Source organism: Polistes fuscatus, unplaced genomic scaffold (genome assembly GCF_010416935.1).
Source record: "Polistes fuscatus isolate 324 unplaced genomic scaffold, CU_Pfus_HIC Scaffold5, whole genome shotgun sequence".
Lineage (NCBI taxonomy): Eukaryota > Metazoa > Arthropoda > Insecta > Hymenoptera > Vespidae > Polistes > Polistes fuscatus.
This window is the reverse complement of record NW_025113129.1, coordinates 9,060,805-9,082,531: the sequence shown is the minus strand read 5'-3', so window position 1 is coordinate 9,082,531 and position 21,727 is coordinate 9,060,805. Positions and strand designations below refer to the sequence as shown.

Below are 21,727 nucleotides of genomic sequence, written 5' to 3'. Positions count from 1 at the left end.
ATTTTCTCTCATTTTTAAACGTTGTCTAAAAAAGAAAGGATAATACAAAAAGCTCTAGGAAAATATTGTTCATTCGTTTTCGCAACAGGAAACAAAAAAGAAAAAATTATAGGAATAAAGAAGCAATCATATACATATTATGTATTTGCTCATTCGTATAATAAAAATAATGATTAAATCGACATTGATACGTTTTTTTACAATGAATACGAATACAAATAATATCAAATTAATCATCAGTACAAATAATAACTAAAACAATATTCATAATCAAGCCCGTCGTTAATTCAAACGAAGAAAGAAAAGAACATTGAATGCACGGAATTATAATGGCACATTTTTCATCAAATTTTCTACGAAATTAAAAATAATTTTCAATCTTATTACACAGTTTGTCTGTGTAGATAAAAAATACATAAATACTATTCGCCTCAATTGACAATACTATTAAATAGTCTTCTCTTTAAAAAAAAAAAAACTATACAACTATATCCTAAAAAAAAAAGAAAAAGTCAAAACTTGAATGATCACTTTCACATTTATCATGAAAACTAAATCATCTAATGTAAAACAAAAACACACAAAAAATTCAAATCAAAAATCCATCGTGTTGTATCCAACAGTTTGTATCCAAAAGAAACCATAAATCATATTCGACGTAACCGACTATGCTGTAAAATCTCTTTAAAAGTACCTATCTTTAAAAAAGTAACGACGATACGAAAAGGAGGTAGGATGTAGTAAAAAAGAAGAAGAAGAAGAAGAAGAAGAAGAAGTAGGAGGTAAAGAAAAAGGATGAGGAGGGGGAGGTTACCGTCCGCCGCCATTCTCCTTCCACCCTTCGGCCTTCGTTTGGAAGTTGGTGCGATCGAGTAACGAACGAGTCGAGCAGATCTTCCCTCTCTTTCTATCTGTCTGTCTCTTTCTCTCGGTTGCGAATCCATCTCTCTCTTTCTCTCACCTAACCACTACCACTAGCACTAGCACTAGCACCACCACCACCACCACCACCACTACTACCACCATCCACCAGCACCCCCATCCCCATCCCCACCTCCCTCACTCTCTAAACCATCCCTACTTCTCTCTTTCCCGTGCACGAGAATAAATTCAACCCCCGTACGCCTCGGTAAGGGATCGATACGCACGATTATTTCGGGAACTCGCCCCTCTAGAAAATGAAAGAGAAAGATAGAAAGATAGGAAGATAGAAAGAGAGGGCCCTTTTTGCCCTGGTAAGCGTTGGAAAAGGTCGAATGAGCACGTAACGTTGCCGTTCTCCTATGTGCAACTATACAAAACCCACGCGTTTCTACTACCCCCCTCCCCCCATACTCATTTCTCTCTCTCTCTTTCTGAACACAAATACGAGTAGGATACTGACGAATAACAACGACAATGACGATAACGACATGGAGGAGTAGGAGGAGGTGGAGGAAGAGGACGATCGATTTCCATCGAAAACGCGACGAGGACACGTCGGCTTACTTGCTTGGTCGTTTGGTTGGTCCTTCGTACGTACGTTCGTTCGTTCGTTCGTTCGTTCGTTCGCTCGTTCCTTCTTTCTTTCTTCTTCTTCTTCTTGTTCCTTCTTCTTCTTCTTCTTGTTCCTCCTTCTTCTTCTTCTTCTTCTTCTTCCCTTCTACCAAACGAGTTTGCGGAGAGCTGTGCCGAGTCCCACGATGTGCTGCTTGCGTGACCGAGCCTGAGGAGAACGCGAAGCCTCGTAATAAGCGGCTGAAAATCGTCCGGCTGCCGAACGAGAGAGAAAGAAAGAGAGAGACCAAGACCTGGAGGTGGGACAAGGAATGAGCAAGAGGTGAGGGGCAGAGGGCCACCAGAGAACGCGATCTTTCCTGCCTACGAAACGCGCCGATCGACTCGTTGTGTTGGCTCGCTTGCTTGCTTGCTTGCTTGCTTGCTTTCTTCCTTTCTTTCTTTCTTTCTTTCTTTATTGCTTGCTTGCTTGCTTCTTCGACTTCGTCTTCTTCTTTTGAAATTTACGAGCCCGAATCAACGTTGTTGCTTGATTCGATATACGAGTGAGCTTTTTTGTTAGGTTTAGTTGCTAGTAACAACATTTTGGGGTTTCCTTGAGAATGGTTTAATAATTTTATTTCATTTATCTGATGATTAACGTTTGAGTAGACCGATTTTTGAGAGGAGAATTTTATGATGTGTATTTGTGTGTGTGTGTGTACGGTTGTATGTTGTAAATGATGCATGTTAGTGGGGGTGCAATGGAAAATGTGAAAGATTTTTAATAGAGAATGATTTTATTAATCTAAATTTTTATTTTAATTCGATCGCAGAAAGGAAAATGGTTTTATTCTTCTGTCGGTTTTTTAATTTGAGTAAGAAGAAATTTTTGTTCAATTATAGATGTTTTAATGTATTAATTAAAAGTGTTGAATTCTCTCTCTTTACTCCCATAAAATAATATCGTCAACGATATACGTTAGTTCATAGAAAAATTCATATGTTAAAAGAAGAACGATATTTTCTGTTTAATGAATTATTTTATTCTCTTTACTTTGTAAAAAAAAAAAAATAATAAATAAATAAATACATTTTGCATACCTCTCGAATTTTAGCAAAACAAAAAAAGACAAGATTTTGTTCAATTTCGTTCTATCGCTGATGTAATAACAAATTAATAAGATTGTTAAATCCTTTTCCCCATAGAATTTATATATATATATGTATACATAGTAGACGATGCAGATTGGTTCGAATACGAGCAGCAACTAATGCGTCCTTCCAAGAATTCCCTTTCACGAATTTATAGAGCGCGCTAAATACGATGGAACGGGTAGCTCAAAGAGATTTGTCGGTCGCAGAGAAGAACTTTAATTTCGTTAATACCAAACGAATGTTCGTTCGTTCATTCGTTCGTTCATTCATTCGTAGTACAAAAAGCACGAATCTTTCGAGATCCTTTTACCGGACGAAATGCATTTGCGTATGAAATGCAACCAAACGATCTTCATTCGATAATGACGAAATATTTTCGCTTCCTTGTTTATCATTTTCTTTTATTCTTTTTTATCATCATCTTCATCGTCATCGTCATCGTCTCACCATCGTTATAATTACATTTATTATTATTATTATTAATTTCTTGTTTTTTTCTTTCTACAAGAAATAATATTGTAAAGGAAAAGAGACATTTAAATATAAACACGTGGAGCAGATTTAATTCTAAGAAAAAAAAAGTAAATGAAAGAAATAGAGAGAGAGAGAGAGAGGACGACAATCAAAGGTCACGCACGAGCCAATAGGAAATCTCTGTTGCACGCAAAGCTTTATATTCTCTGTCGACTACTCGTTAATCGCCATTTAGACGGTCATTAAAGCGTGTAAACCGGATAAGGGAAGGATGATAACAAGGCTACTCGATAATATCAATAATAGTAACGTCGATATATTACAAGAGAAATACAATGAGAATGACACGGAAAGAGAAATATAATGATTTATAAAATAATGTTAATTAATTCGAAATTGTTCGTACTGTAATCGTAAATTGTCTTACCATAATATATAAAATAATAATATAAAAATGTAATTACATATAAAAAAAAAAAAAAGTAAGACAAAACGTTTGAATTTTAATTTTCGTTAAAATAAAATCCAATCAAAGTTGGATCAATATTCCGTGATATTATTTGATATTTTTTAAAGGGACGTTTAAATGCGTGCGAAAATAATTTTGTACAACCACAGTTTGTCTACGAGAGCTGATTGGTATTTTGTATCTTTTTAATAAACGTGTACTCTTCGTTTGCAAATTTATTTCCTTAATTTTCCGTATGAAAAAAGAAAAAGAAAACAAAAGAATGGAAAAAAGAAAGAGAAAGACGAAGAAATCGAAGGAAAGATACGGTGATATTTTTTTGGTGGGCTTCTAGAAAATCTAAAGTACAACGTACGACACGATAGGGACAAAACGATATCGGAAAATTTCCCAAGCTTGGCTCGTTTTCTCGACTCTAAGGTGACGTGAATTTGAAGAGAGAAAAAGAAATAAAAAGAAAAAAAAGAAATAGAGAGATATAAAGATAGAGAGCATAAAACGGTAGTAGCATTATCGACAATATCATAGTCGTCACTGTAAAAATAACTCTTATTATTAGTTTTTTTTTCTTCTTTTCAAAAAAATCATGTGGAATATAAATCGGTTATTTTAACGCAATTAAATGCTTCTTTAGAAACAAGAAAATTATTTCTTGAATCTTGCATCTTATTTATTTATATATTCTTCTTATTATTATTTATTTATTTATGTATATACATATGAAAAAAAGAGGAAAGAATCATTCGTTATGCAATCGGGGCAAACTACGACACGTGTATCATCGTTTTCTTCTTTCAACGACGCGTAGTAGTAGTGTTTGTGAATTAGTATAGCGTAGTACTACTGTACACTTATATGCATTTAGTCTTATTTCTTCGTAACTTCGTGCACGACGATAGATAGATAGATAAGACGCGATTAGTGAGAGTAATAAAGAGAGAAATAAAGAGAAAACATCTTTTAGCAGCGTCTTATTGCTTCTCGTATTTACCGCACGCTTTTAGCTACCTTCCTTCCATTTTGAAATATGTAGAACGTAATCGCTCGCTCGCTATATTTTTTTTTCTCCTCTCTCTCTCTCACTCTCATGCACAGACACACACTCTCTCTGTCTTTCTCTTTTAATATCATTCGTACAGGAGAAATCGTCGAGTAATTATTGAACAACGTGTCGAGTAACGTCAATGTATCCGATTACGCATTCTTTTCGTAATCGTTGCATTTTACTAGCTTCTCATGTTGTTTTAGCACAACCTAAACTTTTACGTGTTTGCGTGTTTCTCAAACCGATGGATATAACGTAAAAGAAGAGGGAAGACAAGGTTCCAGATAAATAGAAGGTCGGATTATACGAATAAAAGCTACTATTTTGCACACGTCGAGCTTGCTTACTCTCTCAAGTTCAAACACGAGTGTGTTGTTACTGGTGCACTGTTGCACACTTACTATTGCATCTGCTGTTGTGTTACTGTTGTTACATCTTATGTATCATACATAAATACGTATTTTAGTACGTAAGTACGTTTGAATGTATGATGTATGCATTTATCTATATATATATATAAATACATATGTGAGTTTATGTATGTATGTTTGTATGTTATATGCATTTACTTATCTATATATGTATGAATGCGTGCTTTATGCAAGTATTTGTGAATTTATGTACGTTTGAATGTAAGTGTATGCATTTGTGGATGAGGGGGGTTTATGTGTGCATGTGTGCATGTGTGTATGTGTGTGTGTTCGGAAAGCGAGAGGAAAAATAGAAAAGAGAAAATACGTTTTTCAGTGAGTGAGGGAAGAAAGGGGATCGTTCGTTCACAGCTTAAAGATGCAGCCCAGGTGAACCACGTTTTTCTCGCTTTAACATTTCGTTATTATGTGATTTACGTAACGATGAGAGAGTAAGAAAGAGAGAAAAAGAGAAGAAATTAACATTCAGAGTTGTGAACATTACATATATCTAATAATAAGTATTTCATATAAGAAAGTTTTCACGTCATAGAATTACAGTTGAATTTCATATTTCGTTCTTTAACTCATCGTTCATGTTTTTTTAGTTCGGCAATTACTAAAGCGTGAATATTTAAAAAAAAATGAAATTTTAATGGAATTTTCCAATACATTTTAGATATTAAAAAAGTTTAAATAATTTATTGGATCATACAACACGTTATCACAATGATCGGAGTAAATGATTAGAGCAAGATTAGGCCAGGTTCAAAACTTAATCCTTTATAGGCCAAATTTCGTCCATGATTATAAAAGAATTTATATTATTTGGAATCAACAAATATTAATCTTTGAATACAAATGAACAATTTTCAAAGATAATAAATTGACTCGAAGATTTCACATCGACTGAAATTTCTCTCTTAATCTATTTTGAAATAATATTCGAAAGTATCATTGATCGATGTACTTTCGTGACAAGAACGATTCTAATTGTTACAACAACGTGTCGGACTAGATAAGACGGTTAAATCGCGAGTAACGTAACGGGAGTCTTCTTCGATTTCGCGAGCGCGAACCTTCCACGCCGATTTACCGTTAACGACCTAAATCACTATAAAAAAGAGAAAGAAAGAAAATGAAAGAGAGAATAGGCGAAAGACGTTACATCGTTCTGCGATGTATTAAAAAACAAATGAAGAAAAAAATGTCATTAAATTAACTAATCAATATAACAATTTTAATCTAAACCAATTAAGGAATAAAATTAATTATCATAATAAAACAAAAATATAAATTTAAAATTCAAATTAAACAGATACATATCATCGCAAAAAAGAAAAAAAAAGGTAAATTATCGACGTTAAATTGTCATAAAAATAAAAATTAATATTCCTATTACGGTGTGTCAGTTTAAAAATTACTGTCTACTCTGTAGTATTAATTGTAAATTAAAATAAAAAATAAAAAAAATTCTCACACAAACAGACACACATTAGAATGATAATAAAAATAAAAGAAATAGTTTTAGAATATCAAAGATATATTCATACGCATTATCACCTAGGAAATATTTTCAAAATACGAGGAAGACAATTTCTTTTAGATTTCTTATTCTCCCCACTTTCTTTCCATCTCGTTTATCGACGTATGCGAGATGCGAGGGCGTTTATAAAGAGCAAGAGAGAAAGAAGAGGGTCACGATAACGCATTGGAAGAACCTTAACGCCTACGTCTCTCGCTAAAGCACCTTTACAAACGATTCATCTTCTTCCTCTTTTTTCTTCTTTGCATTTTTATTATTATTATTATTGTTATCACTATCATTATTATTATTATTATTATTATTATTGTTGTTATCACTATCATTATTATTATTATTATTGTTATTATTATTATTCATCCTTTTTTTTCCATAATCTAAATGTTTTCTTTTACCAACAGTAAGTTTCTTACATTTGAAAAGATTCATTGCTTTTTATTTCAAAGCTAACTTATCGATTAGTATCATACAAGATAATCTTACAATAAGTGAAAGCTCAGTCATATAAAAGGTCATATTAATTAAGCACAATCCGAGTAGGTGTACGATTTCTTTTTCCTTTTCCCTTTTCCCTTTTCCATAGAATTTTTATTATGTCCTGATTTTGATATGATTTTAACTTTGATTTTATAGTTTTACTTTATAATATAACAGAAAATGTCATATAATTTATATCAAAACGTACATAAAAATTGTTTACTCACTTATCATTTCTCTAATCCTAATTTTGAAAGAAAAAAAAAAACTGTATTTCAAACCTAAGAAAATTTGAAAATCGATTGAGTAGATATTTTTTTGATCAGTAAAATAGAAGTACAGAAGATTCGAAAACATCAAACTTTGAACTTTGATCGATTAAAGTAACTATTTGCTAATAAAGATTATATTCTATCTTTCAATCTTTATCTTTCTTTTCCCCTTTTTTTTCTCTGACAACGTTTCGAAGTAATACGAATTTGAATTTAGATAACAATCATGTTAGAGTAGGAGGGTAAGCTTGCTTATCTTACGTTAGAGTATAGTCGAGAAGAGAACGTTCGATGCGTTTTCAAAGCACGCAGCGTGCACGACGATCGATGCCTCTTACGAAATCGAAACGTGACTAATCGCCAGAGACGAACACAACACCGTCATGGCTGACACCGTCACGGCAACCCAACAACGAACGACGGAGGCCTTGCATTAAATCAAACCAAACCAAACCAAACGATTAATGTAAGTAGACAAAGACAAAGACACTTTTCCAAGGGAACCGATATGATTTGAAATTTGTTGTCAACATCTGTCTGCATTCAAATTATCCATTTATTGTATTAAATTTTTTTGCAATGTAAATCGCGTTTATTCTTAGATAAATATTAAAATCACCTGTTCTATGTGATTCGATTTTATTTCATTTTTTTTTTTCTAATTTTGAAGCAACCACTTTTCTCGCGGTAAATTTACTTAGGTAAACTATTTATTTGTTTAAATTCATTTTCTTTTTTCTAAATCATATTTTTCTAAACAATCTAACAGGGAATACTTTGAATCAATGTTTGTACCAAATGTACCTATACACGTACATACGTACGAAGAAAGAAACTCATACGATTCGCGTAATACTCGTTTTATCTAACAACAGAGATCTCGCAGGAGTTTAAAACTTGACTGTACAATTCGACATCTTGTCTTGTCCTGTCTTTACTTTTACACAGTAAAAGCGTGTCTAAAATATAAATCGAACGAATCGAAAGTCGCGCGTAACGAAACGCGATCTAAAAAACGAAATGTATCGAGGGGAAAAATTTCGAAAAGAAAGAATAGAAATAAACAAAAAAATAAAAGTAGTCAACGATCATTAACCTTGTCTCTTAGCAAGAAAACACAAGCACATAAACACACGGTATACAAAAATTATACTACGCAGCACATGTACACGTTATTATACACATAAACAAAACACACTCACACATACACTATATATATAATATAAAAGAAACAGCATGTACAACGCATGTACGTACGCGTGTACAGGTTTAATAGAACACGCACGATTGTTAACGAAGTAAATAAAATTCCATCAAACTATAAAATCAAACATAGTCGATGCAATAAAAAATAAAGGTATCATTGCTAAATTTCTAACAATCTGTAAATTGTATTCTAAAAAGTTAACAAGAGAAGTGTTTCACTCTAGGATTCTAATCGTCCTTATAGAAGCCTATTTTCATCAAAAAGGAAACATTCGTTTTACGATCATTTCAAGTCTTCGTTCCCAAGAGAGATATTTTAACGACAACGCTCTCTTATAGGAGTAGAAAAGAGAACGAACTGTTATCGGTTACTATCTTTTATCTCTGTCTACTATGCATAAATAATTTCGTCAATAAATATACGTGTGTGAGCTGTTAATCAATTAAAAAAACATACATTTAATTTTAATCATTGATGACTTTTTCTATCTTAAATTTTTCTTCAAGGTTGCATTTTTTACCTCAATAACTACAACGAAAATATGTTATTCTTTAATTTCTCTTACGGCGATTAAATACAAACTAAAACATGATTTAATAGTTGAAAAATTTAATCAGAATTTAAATACTTGACCTCTCTCTTCCTCGCTATTGAATATTTAACTCTGATAATAAAAATGAATATTTTTATCGTTTTATTTAATATTAAATGAATAAGGAAACTAAAACATGATTTACTACTTAAAAAATGTAGTTAAAATTTAAATAATTGACTTCTTCAGAATTCAATTATCAATTTCAATGATAAGAATGAAAACTTTTTATATTTAAATTGTATTATGGCGGATAAAAGGAAAGCAATTATATAAGGATTATAAAATGTAGTCCGAATTAATAAAACAATCACCGTAAAAACACTTGTCCCATAAGATTAAAACAAGATATTTTCATATATAACAGAGAAGACCTTGATAAAATTAAAATACGTATTTTCAAGTTCGAACGATATTGAAAACTGGCGCCAAAACAAAAGACACTCGTAAGAAGAAAATAAGATTCGCTAATAATTTGGCGCGTATTTCGAATGTGCGTACAACCCACATTGAGAAAAACCACAAGTATATAAAGATAAACATAAAGACAGAACCGGGACGTAGAGGAAAAGACCGAAAGGTAGCCAGACAGAGAAAGAGAGAGAGAAAGAGAGGGAGGGAGGGGGAAGGGGGAAAGAAAGATAAAGACAGAAATACAGTGGAAGGTTTGGTACGTGCGAGCTCCGAAAAAAAAGGGCCATCGATCGAGCCACGACGACGACGACGACGACGACGACGACAAGGAGGAGGAGGAGGAGGAGAAGGAGGAGGAGGAGGACGTAGACGTGGACGAGGACGAGGACGGGGGATACGACGGGCAACGAGTTCTCGGAAAAATGTCGCAGAAGGACGGAAGGAGCAGAAAAAGAAGAAGAAGAAGAAGGAGGAAGAGGAGGAAGATGGTGGAAGGAAGATAAGGGGACAGCAGGAGGAAAAGGGGGAAGGAAGGGGGAGGGAAGGAGAGAAGAGAAGTAAGTCGCGCGCGAATCGGTTCGCGCCGAAGCGTTCGTACGTTCTCGCTAATATTCTCTCTCTCTCTTTCTCTCTCTCTCTCTCCCTCTCCCTCTGCGTGGTACTGTGTCGAGCCATTTATATTGTTGTCTCGCTTACCTAACCAAAAGGAAATATCCCGCGTCGTTGGACGACAACGAAGACGAAGACGAAGGCGAAGACGAAGACGAAGACGACGAAGACGACGACGACGACGCGGCGAGAGGCCTGGCCGCCTCCTTCTCTTCCTCCTCCTCCACCTTCTTCTCCTGACTACTCGGTCGTTCGTTCGTTCCTTCCTTCCTTCGTTCGTTCGTTCGAACGTTCGTACGTTCGTTCGATCGTTCGTTCGCTTACTTGCTTGTGCTTGGCTGTTCGATGCTTAGGAGATCGGAGCAAGGCCTCCGAAGTCGCACTTTCGTGAGAGGGGGACACAGGTAGAAGAGACACCGCACGTTCTATCTCTCTTTCGTTTTATCTATCAATCCATCTCACTCACTCTCTTCTACCTTTTCTTTGATCCTCCTCTTCTAATTCTCTTTTTCTTTCAGACAACGTTACTGCCGTTACTACTACTTCTGCTGCTGCTGCCGCTGCTGATGCTGCTGATGCTGCCGCTGCCGCTGCCGCTGCTGATGTTCCTCCTCCTCCTCTTCCTCCTGCACCACCACCTCCACCTCCTCCTCCTCCTCCTCCTGCTCCTCCTCTATTTCTTCTTACGAGACACAAGCAAGCAGGCTATACGTCTTTCTCTATCTTCGTCTCACTAACTCACTCTTTCTATCCGTCTATCTATCTTTCTTTCTCTGTCGGTATCCCCTCGCGCGAATAGTCGAGCCCCGGCACGACGCGTCTCGACGGTGGCGTCGTTCCGAGGAGGATACGAACGGTCGTCGCGGAGAACGTCGAGGAGAGGAGAGGAGAAGAGAAGAGAGAACCACGAAAAGGGGGAAAGGAGAGAGGTGGGAGGGGGAGAGGGGATACAACCGTCGCAGCAGCAACCGCCACCAGAGCCGATGCCGTGCTAATCGTACACTCGGAGTACCTTCCTTTCTTCGTTCCTTCTCCTCCGCAACCTTCTTCTACTTCTTATTGTTATTATTATTGTTATTATTATTATTATTATAATTATTATTATTATTATTATTATTTGTTGTTTTTTTTTTATTACTTGTTTTTCGTTTTGTTATCTTTATCCTTGCTTTCCTTTAACAGTCATTTTTTAAAAGAGAAAGATTAGATTTTTTAAATATATCTTTTCCTTTTCTCTCCTTCTCTCTCTTTCTTTCTTTCTCTTTAAATTTGTTTTCTTTTTTATTCGTCGCACTAGTTGTTTACACTCGGAATCAGAGCGCGTTATTATTGTATCAACCACCACTACTATGTAATAATATTATTACTATTACTAGTATTACTACTACTACTACTACTACTACTACTACACTACTACTGCTGCCGCCGCTGCAGCTGCTGCTGCTGCTGCTGTTGTTGCTATCAACTAGGTACTATTGCTATTACTACCAGCACCAACGAAACCACTACCACCACCAGAAGAACACGAACAACGCTTCGACACCATTAACTCGTTCGTTACGTTTGTTACATTCGTACGTAAGTTTAGTTGATCGTAAACCAAAAAGAAAAATTACACGCGATATTTCACGTTGTCGTCGATCCTTCTCTTTCTAATCTCTACTTATCTATCTACTTATCTATGTCCGTTTATTTTTGTTCTACTTTTTCTTATTCTTTTTAAAAATCGCAATAAAAACACCGGATAATCTTCCTCACTATCCGCCACTAGCACCTTGTTGTCCTTTACCGTTTCCCGGAGTAATTTCTTTCAAACGTTTACGTTTGGTGTGTACGTGTGTGCGTTCTCGCGCGATTTCATTTAAATTCTCCTTTTAAAAGAATGTCAAATTTTATTAAAGGAGGAATGAAGGAGAGGGGGTAACACGCACAGTACGCGATGACGATGACGATGACGACGGCGATGTCCGTTTAAAACCACACGAAATTATTTCTGTCTTTTTTCCGTTTTTCTTTATCTACCTTTTTTTCTTTCTCTTTTTATCTATCCATCTATCTCTCTCTTTTTCTCTCTCTTTCTCTCTCTTGTTGAGAGTCGTAGTAGCGCGTCTCTCTGTCTCTCTTTCTTTCTCTTTCTCTTTCTGTTTCTCTCAATCTTAACACACACGTCCGTACGTCGCGGGCGCCGATGGCGGAATGAAACCGGTGGCGCCGCAAAACTCGACTATTGCGCCACCTAAGCGGACACTACGTGTAATACGCTGTTACTACTACACATCAAGGATTATAAACGTATATATATAATCATTACACTACATTCTTATATAAATATATATGTCGTGTATATATGTGGGCGCTTCTTCGAGGGAGAGTGGCGCGCACGACATCGACGCTGCACTGATCTCTAGCGATCTTGTGTGATTCTCTCTCTTTCTCTCTCTCTCTCTCTCTTTCTGCATGTGTGTATGCGTGTGTAGAATGCCGCGCGCGCAGACGAAAGGAGAGTGAGAGAGAGAGAAGAGGATCGCGCACCGGCGGCTACACTCCGCCGAATCTATAATGGATATTCGCACCGACGGACCACCTGGCCCGCCTCTCCCCCCACTTCGCAACACACACCATCTAACGGGTGTCTACCGATTTACACTAGCGATCGCGACAGGGCCGGACCTTGTCCATCTGACGCCCTACACATTTTTCTTTTTTTTTTCTTTTTCTTTTTCTTTTTTATCATGTAATTTTTTTTTCTTATTTTTTAATAACTTAAAATTCATGAAAAATTGAACCAAAACTTGTACCCGGGTCTTCTGATTTTCAGATGTTTGTCCTAACCTTTGAGCTATACAAGACCTTCTGGTCAATCTTCCTTACAAATGTCTATTTTATTTGGAATAGAGATACTCGATCTCATAATTATATTATTAACGAATGTAAGAGTCGTATAGATTTGTTGTAATAGCAGGCATAACGTTGTTGAACGATATGTTTCGATCGAGTCATAGATTTTGATCGATAGTCGTTTATTTTCAGATTTGTTATAACTTTTTTTCGAAAGATACCTTTTCGAAAGTTATTCATTTCCCTTAGTCGACGCGTGAATAATTAGGTCAGCGTTAATTGGCGCGGTTAACTAACGACCAACGCTCGATACTTCCCGACACAAAGCACGGATATTAAGCGAGCAAGGACCTGGCTCCCGAACGCTTTGATTATTACGTAGGACGACGAACGATAGCCCGTAATTTTGTCGATTAGTTAATCAGGAAAATTAACCCGGAAACTGTACGGTCGTTTGTTCTACAAAAATGCGAAACAAAAATTTAAACAAGAAAAGAAGACAGGAAAAAATCTTAGATGATTTTTTGTTTTATTTTTTATTTTTGAATAACTGCAAGTATAAGTTTTGGAATACCTCACAGTATATACGAAGATCGGGTTCGTTTGATTCGTAACAGAAGAGAACTATCGCGAATAAGAAGAAGAAGAAGAAGAAGAAGAAGAAGAAGAGAGCATACATTAAAAGTTACGACGTTGCTTGAATCTCGCTTTCGCCTCGACCTTTCTTTCTCGTTAGTGCAAAGCAACGAGCTGAGAGAAACACTGGATATCTCGTCATATTACTCTCTCTCCCTCTCTCTCTTTTGCACTTACAAATTGCAAGGTACGATCGTATCCGATAATCGAAGAGAGTTACGAGCCGCCCCTCGTCGATCTTTCATTTTTCCGATCGATTTCTCGATGCCTTCTCTTCCTTCTTGTATCTTATTTTTCCTTTTTTTTTTCCTTCTTATACTCCTTCGATCTCGATCAACGATTACGTCATGCAGGTAGTACGCTTACTTACATATCGCGTTGAGAATAATTTCAAAAAATGATCGTGATAAAAGTTACAAACCTATAAGTTTTAGATCGTTTAACTTTATCTAAGATTTTCTGTTATCATAGATTGTTTTTTGATCTCGTTAAATTTTATCTATATATATGTATATGCCCTATACAGTGAGTCACAGAGGTATTCGTACCTACACAAGATGTAATAAAATAAATATATAATGATTATTTTTATAAAGAATAAAGGCTATTGTCTTTTTCTGCATTATATAATGCTTTTGAGACCTATTTTCTAATCATTTATATCAAATTATACTTCTCTTATAATAAAATATTCTTTAGCAATAAAAATTTGTACTAATTTACAAATTTTAATAATCCCAAAATATGTCCTGTTCGTATAAGAATTCGAAAACATTGCATTACAAGCAGATATCAATTGTTTAAAAATGATAGTAGTGGTAAGAGTACAGTGACTCACTGTAAACGTATAGTGTATTCTAAAAATGAAAAGAACGTAAATAGTGAAGTGTGTGTGGGAGATGTAAAAAGAAAAAAATAGTAAAATAATTTTTCCCGCGCTTTTCACGCTTGAGATCGGTGTCGAGCCGTGAACGTGGCATTGGGGCTTTCGTTGGTAAAAATATATTTTATATATCAACGAACACGACGCCCGATAGATACAGCCGTATAAAATCTATCGATCCGTATATATTCACAAATAAAAAAGAAAATACAATTATAGAGAGCATAACAAAAGCTTTTAAAAAGAGATTATTTCACTAATCAATGGTAGTGATGATGACCGCGCTAATCTGTAAAACTTAAATTGCAGATTAGTAAATTAAGTACGTTTATTCGATGATTAATAGAATAAGCAGATAAGTAAATCGATACTTTCACAAATAATCAATTGCTACGATTTATTTCTAATGGTAAGTGATTTGTAATGTTGTTTATACGAAAAGCAATTAAAAAGAAATTTATGTGTAAAAACTAAATTATTTTCGATTCGAATCATTTAAACCGAGTAACAATATTTTTCTGCCTAATTACAATCGATACTTTCCCAACTAACAATTTCCAATAATCAGATTAACTAAACTTTTAATGTTGTTTTTATAAAAACAAAAAAAAACAAAAAAAAACAAAAAAGAAGAAATGATCAAAAGGAAAGAAACGAAAATGAAAAATCTTTGAAATAAATCTCGCATGGATCGTTTTAAACCGAGTAAAAATATCCTTCTACTTTTAACCAATTGAAATTCACTCTTCCACCTTCTCCTCCTCTCCGTGCTCCTCTTCCTCCTTCGTCGTGAAAAACAAGATGAACTCAAAGAGCGTTTATTTTCGAAGCGACTAACCATATTATTTCCATGAGCGCAGGGATAACTACGATAAGGTTGATACGTTTACCTCGTTACTTTCCTGTCATAATCGTAATAAAACCAGCACCGTTCTCGAACTCTGCTCCCTGTAACTACGTTAATTGGCCTCTGAACAGGCCGCGCAAGCTGCGTGACCCGAGATCGTCCACCTAACGGGTGTCTTCATAGTCTTGCAATTTATATTTATATATATATATAGATCGTTTAAAAAATTTATCTGTATTAATAAATTTAACTCGTTATCTTCCGCAAATACCTTTTTCGTCCTTTCGCAAAGACAAAATTTCAAGTTAATTATGAGATCGATTGGAAGAAAGTTTGAAAACTCTAAAAATAAAAATAATCAGTATACATAGAGTTGATTGATCGGTATTTAGTAAAAATAAAAAAAGAAAGAACAAACGATTAGTACATACGAATAATAATTAGTTATTCGCATTAACAATGGAATAGGTCAGGGCTGAATATTAATATTTCTCTAAACAAAAAAAAGTACCAATCATTTATTTCAAGTATTGACCCAATAAATAGCGACCATAAAAAAAAAGAAAAGAAAGAAAGAAAAGAGATAAAGAAAGAAAAGGAGAGGAAAAAAAAGTAGCAAAGATGGAGGAAGATGAATTTTTAATCTCGTAAATCGAGTCGTTTCTTCGAAACTCATTAATCTCGAGAAGGCAAGGAGATGCGTACGACTCTTCGCACTTTGCCATCCACCTCCTCCTCTTCCTTCTCCTCCTTCTTTTCCTCCTGCACCACCATCTCTTTCTTCTTCTTCTTCTTCTTCTTCTTCTTTCATCGTCGTTGTCGTTGTCGTCGTCGTCGTCGTCGTCGTCGTCGTCGTCGTTGCGCCGACTCGGAAGCCTCATCGTTGCTTCGTTTCCCATCCAGAGAAAGAGAAGAGTCGTTCGTTCGGTCGCGTAGCTCGCGGTCCATGGCGTGCACAGGAGAAAAGAAAAGGAAAGAGAGAGAGGGAGAGAGAGATAGAGGGAGGGAGAGAAAGAAAGGGGGAGAAGGACGGGTTGTTGGAGGTTCCAACGAGGTAAAAGACAGTCGTAGCCGGAATGAGAGAGAACGAGTTCGAAAGAGTAAGGAAGAAAGTCAGAAAGAGTCAGAGTATCAGAGAGAAAAAAAAAGAGAGAGAGAGAGAGGGAAAAAGTCGGAAACAGTCAGAGTGAATATAAGAGAGAGAGAGAGAGAGAAAGCTGAGTCAGAATGAGTCAGAGTGAGAAAGAGAGTATCAGTATAAGAGAGAGAAAGAAAGAGAGAGTCAAAGTATGTGAGAATGAGAGAGAAAAAGGAGAGAGAATGAGTCAAAGTCATAGTGAGAATGAGAGAGAGAGAGAGAATCAGAGTGTAAGAGGGAGAGAAAAGAAAAGAGGAATGGTTCTTGTCCTCTCTTCGTCTTTGAACGTAGCAATACGCGTTGGAGATCGTAGCCAGTGCCCATGGCTATCTCTTTAGGTTGACTCGTGAAAGCTTAACGAACGTTCTCTTCTCTTCTTGGTCTTCTCGTACGTGGATTCCTTTTGTCGCCGTAGACTCTCGAGAGGGAACACCTGCGACGCGAGTAAAGGACACGCGAACGCGTTTAATCGCTCAACTATCTTCTCTCTTTCTCTCTCTTGCTTTATTTCTTTCTTTCTCTCATTATACACAGCGAGTATTACAGTAGTATTCGTACCCGCTTCCACTGTAATTTTGAAATAATTAATATTTGTTAGTAATGCGAAGCTTCGACATTTTTTTTTAACACAGAAACCTATTTTAGGATTATTAAACATTCAAATTGATATTAAATTTTATCGCAGAAAACGCTTTTCTATTTTTTCGGAGGAATATCATTTTGTTCGAATGATAACAATAATCGGTCTGATTAGAGTATTTGCGTGAGATATTATAAAAATTATAATGATTATTTTTTGTAAGTTGTACTGGGTTGATCAAACCTTGCATCTTGTAATGAATGCAAATGTAATAAAGGCCAAAATTAAATAGAATAATGTTTTATATTGTATTGCGAGAAAATATTGATTGTTTTAAATTAAGAGTGGGGATACGAATACTCCTATGACTCACTGCATTTATTTCTCTATTGATGCTTATAGAAATTATTATTAGAATCATTATAATAATCGTAATGAAATAATTATTACTGTTACACCATTCAATCGTTTTTCCAATAAAGATGTTTATTATATTAATTTTAATATAAATTAATGGATTTCTAACGTGCCTAATATACTTACATATATATAAGAATTAAAAGAAGATACTTTAATAGAAAGAATCTTGAGAATTATAAGAATTTATATGTAAGTCCAGACAATAAAGTTGATACTAATCGCTATTAAAAATCTTCTCTTAATTACTGGAGCAGATTTCGATCGCTGAAATCTAATAAACACATAAAAAACTATCAATATGTCAAATAACAAATACTTTACGTATCCACTTTAGTCTCATAAGTGAAAAAGTTTATTAAGAAAAAAATTTCTTTCAAAATTGAAATTTGTGTTTTGGTATATAGAATATATAACGGAAGATAATAAAAAAAAAAAAAGAAAAGAAAAGAAAAAAAAGGTCTGTAAAGAAAATTTTGTATTATCCTTGGCATATCCCTCCTCAACGTGCAACGGCAACACATTTCGTTCCTTCTCGACATAGCCGAAAATAGATGGCAAAGGCGCGTGCGAGAAGAGAGTAAAAGAGAGATAAAGAAAGAGAGACAACCAAAGAGAGAGCTGGAGAGAAAGAGAGAGAGAGAAATACGAGAGGGAAACCGACAAAAATGGCCCGTTGTGGGACGATAGGTCCGGGGTTTCGCTCGTTGAAACTCGCACGACTGGAACGAAGGATGCTGAGGGATCGATAGGACGATATAATGGACGGAGCACGATGTATCCTTCTTCGTTCCTTTCACACACACACATACACAGATATATACTCTATCTTTATCTCTATGTCTGTCTCTCTTATTCCTTCTCATTCTAACTCGCTTCGTTTTGTATCGTGCTAATGAATTTTATAAAAGAGACGTTTCAACATCTACCAATGCCTATAACTTTATATACATTTATATGTATTAAATAATATACATACACCTAATTATTTCTCTAATACCTAAAAAGTATCTAACCGACATATATCTTTGGGTGTATAGGTATTTATACGCGTGTGTATAAATTAAACATTTACGTATGTATTTGTATTTATGTGTTATGTATTGATATATGTGTATGTAAATGTATACATGTACTATATTTTTTGTTAGATATACACAGCTTTGTAAATAAGTATATGTACATTTATGTGTTTAGATATGTTTGTATATACATATGTAGGTAAGTATTTTTTTAAGATATGTATGGTCGTGTATAGATATGTGTGTATCATATATGTATATATGGTGTATGTATTTCTATATATTTATGTACCATATATCCGATCTTTATCTCTCCCCTCGGAGTAGACGCTGTAAGACGTTCCGCGAACTTGGAACCTTTCTTTTCGTTTACGCCCGTAGAATTTCGTTGAGACGCGATCGAAATCCTTGATTTCTTTTTCGTGAAACCTTCGCGAATATACCGTACCCTTAGAAAGAGGAAATTTCGTTTAAAATATCAAGAATTTTGTTAACCTTGTATATATATATAACTTTATATCGTTCGTTCATTTATCAGTTTTTTCTTTTATTTTCTCTCTTATATTTCCTTCCTATAAAATCAAATTAATTTAGAAAGTGGCTTTTAATTATAGCTACACTAATTTGTAATATTTTACAATTATTATGAGATTATTGAATTAAGAGGGAAAGTAAAGATATTAATAGAAAAGAATGTTATTACATGGTAGTAACGAGATTGATCAGTAGATCGATCATACCGATTTGAATCTGACAATAAAATAATATGATTTATAACATCTACGACAAGGAAACAGGTTGCTATTTTTCTTTCCCTTCCAACAACATCGAATGTCAAGGGTTGACCTAGACTTTATATATGAATGAGAGGATTTCTATAAGAGCGTATATTACGTTTCATTCAATTTTTCATCATTCTACCCAATTTTGTATGTTTAAATAAATTACATTTAAGTATATAAAATATATTCACCCTATAGGACTATTATTTATTTATCGTTTTAAAGTGTTTAAAGGATGTACGTTACATCTACGGTTGCTTCATTCATTGGTGAAACGAACAATAAATTTTTACGTTTCGATATAAATTTAATAAAATGTAACATGCCCCATTCTTGTAATTATTCCCATTGATATTTCATTTTGTACAGAATTACTAAAATTAATAAACGTGTTTGTAAATTGCATTTTTGTGTTCACTGTTCATTTCCTGTCACTTAAAGTAATTGAATATTTGTAAATAATACACATGGCCTATAAAATACACGAAACTGCCGTTTTGATGAAACGAACATTATTATAAAAAAATATATTACATAATAATATAATTATTAAACATGCTATATTTATTAGATATGCCTAAATGTTATAATAAATTATCAAAGATACATTTAAATTTTCACTGAAACAGATAATGAGAATTCACTCTTATTTTCTTATAATGATCTACATTATCTATGACTCACATATATGTTACGCCATATTACAAAGATTGCATATGCCTAAATGTGATTAAGAAAAAAAATTATCGAAATAACCATTTTCTCCGTTTCTCCGGAACGGATGAGCCGTACAACCACCATTTTCTTTTCTCGCAGCGAAACAATTTTTCTGATTTGTCCTTTTAGTTTTGTAAAAGAAAAATAAAAGAAAAAGAAGAAAAAATGGTCGTCGTACGTATGGATCGAGAGTTTCAGAGAGATGGCAGAGTCGAAGCGCGGATCTCTTTGTGCGGTGCGACGGCCGGAGGGTCGTCTTCTTCCTTCTCCCTCTAACCCCCTCCCCCTCCTCCCCCCCATCCCATCCCATCCCATCTCTACCTACCACTACCATCACCAGCAGAAGCAGCAGCAGCAGCAGCGGCAGCATCCTCTCGTCTTCTTGGCTCTTCCCTCTTCCACCACCCCCCCGGTCGTTCTCTGTCCTCTCTCGCGGCCAAGTCATCTCGTTTAGGTCGTGCGAGAGGAAGACGATGCTGGCGGATGCGAGAAAAGAGAGACGACAGCATCATCTCTTTTGCTCTATGTCTTTATCGTCCATTTTTCTCACTCTTTCTCTCTTTACCCTTCTTATGCTACGATATATGATTCCTACATATGTATATAAATGTGTTTGTGTATTTATATGCGTATAGTTATATGCTATCATATGTATAATTTGTGTATGTGTGTATGTGTGAGTATATGTAGGTATATTGCATTTATGGATAGATGGATGGATAGAGGATGAATGTAACTATATATGTATTTACATTTGTATGTAATTGTGTATTTAAGCAAGAAAGGTATGTGCTATGTGTATTCGGTTATATGTTCCATATGTATAATTTGTGTATGTGTGAGAATATGTAGGTGTATCGCATGCATGGATAGATAAATGGTGAATGTTATGTGTACGTAAGTGAGAAAGTATTTGTTATGTATGTATGATGTAGGTAAGTATATATATATATATAAATGGATGGATGTAGGTGTATGTTTGTATGTATTTTGCGTCACATGCACGACCTCCTCCTCCTCTTCTTCTTCTTCTTCTTCTACTTCATCTTTTTCTTTTTCCTTCTTCCGTTTGTATATGGTATGCGCAGACATATACGTGTGTACTTACGTATATGTGTGTGAAAGCGCAAACGCCCGTGCGGTTCGGTGCACGCATTTTTGCACGGTGGCACGTTTTGCAGCAGCGACCCCAAGTCGACTAACCGAAGCACTATGAAGAAGAAGAAGAAAAAGAAGAAAAAGAAGAGGAAGAAGAAAAAGAACTCCGGGCTAGCTCGAATCACGTGACCCGGCTAATCAGCCCCAGCGGGAAACCCGAAGATAGCCGAAATCATTCGATCTTAATGTTCTTATTGTTTTTCTTTAATCTTATGATGAATTCTTTATTCGAATTAGATTTTATACGAGACTAGGATAAATGAAATGAATTCTAATCAACAATCGGTTGACCTAATTAATTGTAATTGCAATCATTTTAATAGTTAGTCTATATGACAAATAAAACGAGAATAAAATGATCATGAATTTTTCAGACATTTATCAAGTAGAAATTTGATTAGTTTTATGATGCAGAAGAACGTTTTTCTCTTATCAATTACTGAACAACGAGTACGATTCTTTAAGATTTTTCTAGAAACGGAAATTGTGGCATACCTAAACGTGACGATAAACATACGAGATTACGCGAACTAACACGGAAGCAAGTTAACGTTGGTAAATCA

The 21,727-nt window shown here is 35.0% G+C and overlaps 1 protein-coding gene and 1 long non-coding RNA gene across 12 annotated transcripts in view; both read right to left on the bottom strand.

Annotated features, from left to right (window-relative positions):
• LOC122522348 (bromodomain adjacent to zinc finger domain protein 2B-like) overlaps positions 1-10,339 on the bottom strand; it is a 140,090-nt gene extending 129,751 nt beyond the window's left edge. For all 11 annotated transcript variants that reach the window (XM_043643393.1, XM_043643402.1, XM_043643398.1 and 8 more), the window contains exon 1: positions 10,234-10,339. The gene's annotated coding sequence lies outside the window, so the exon portion shown is untranslated. The remainder of the gene's footprint in view (positions 1-10,233) is intronic.
• A 923-nt stretch (positions 10,340-11,262) lies between these two features.
• On the bottom strand, positions 11,263-12,211 carry LOC122522347. The gene is made up of 2 exons (XR_006305032.1): positions 11,635-12,211; positions 11,263-11,319 (listed from the first exon to the last, which is right to left on the bottom strand). It is a non-coding gene; the product is annotated as an uncharacterized LOC122522347 (long non-coding RNA).
• Positions 12,212-21,727: the final 9,516 nt, after the last annotated feature.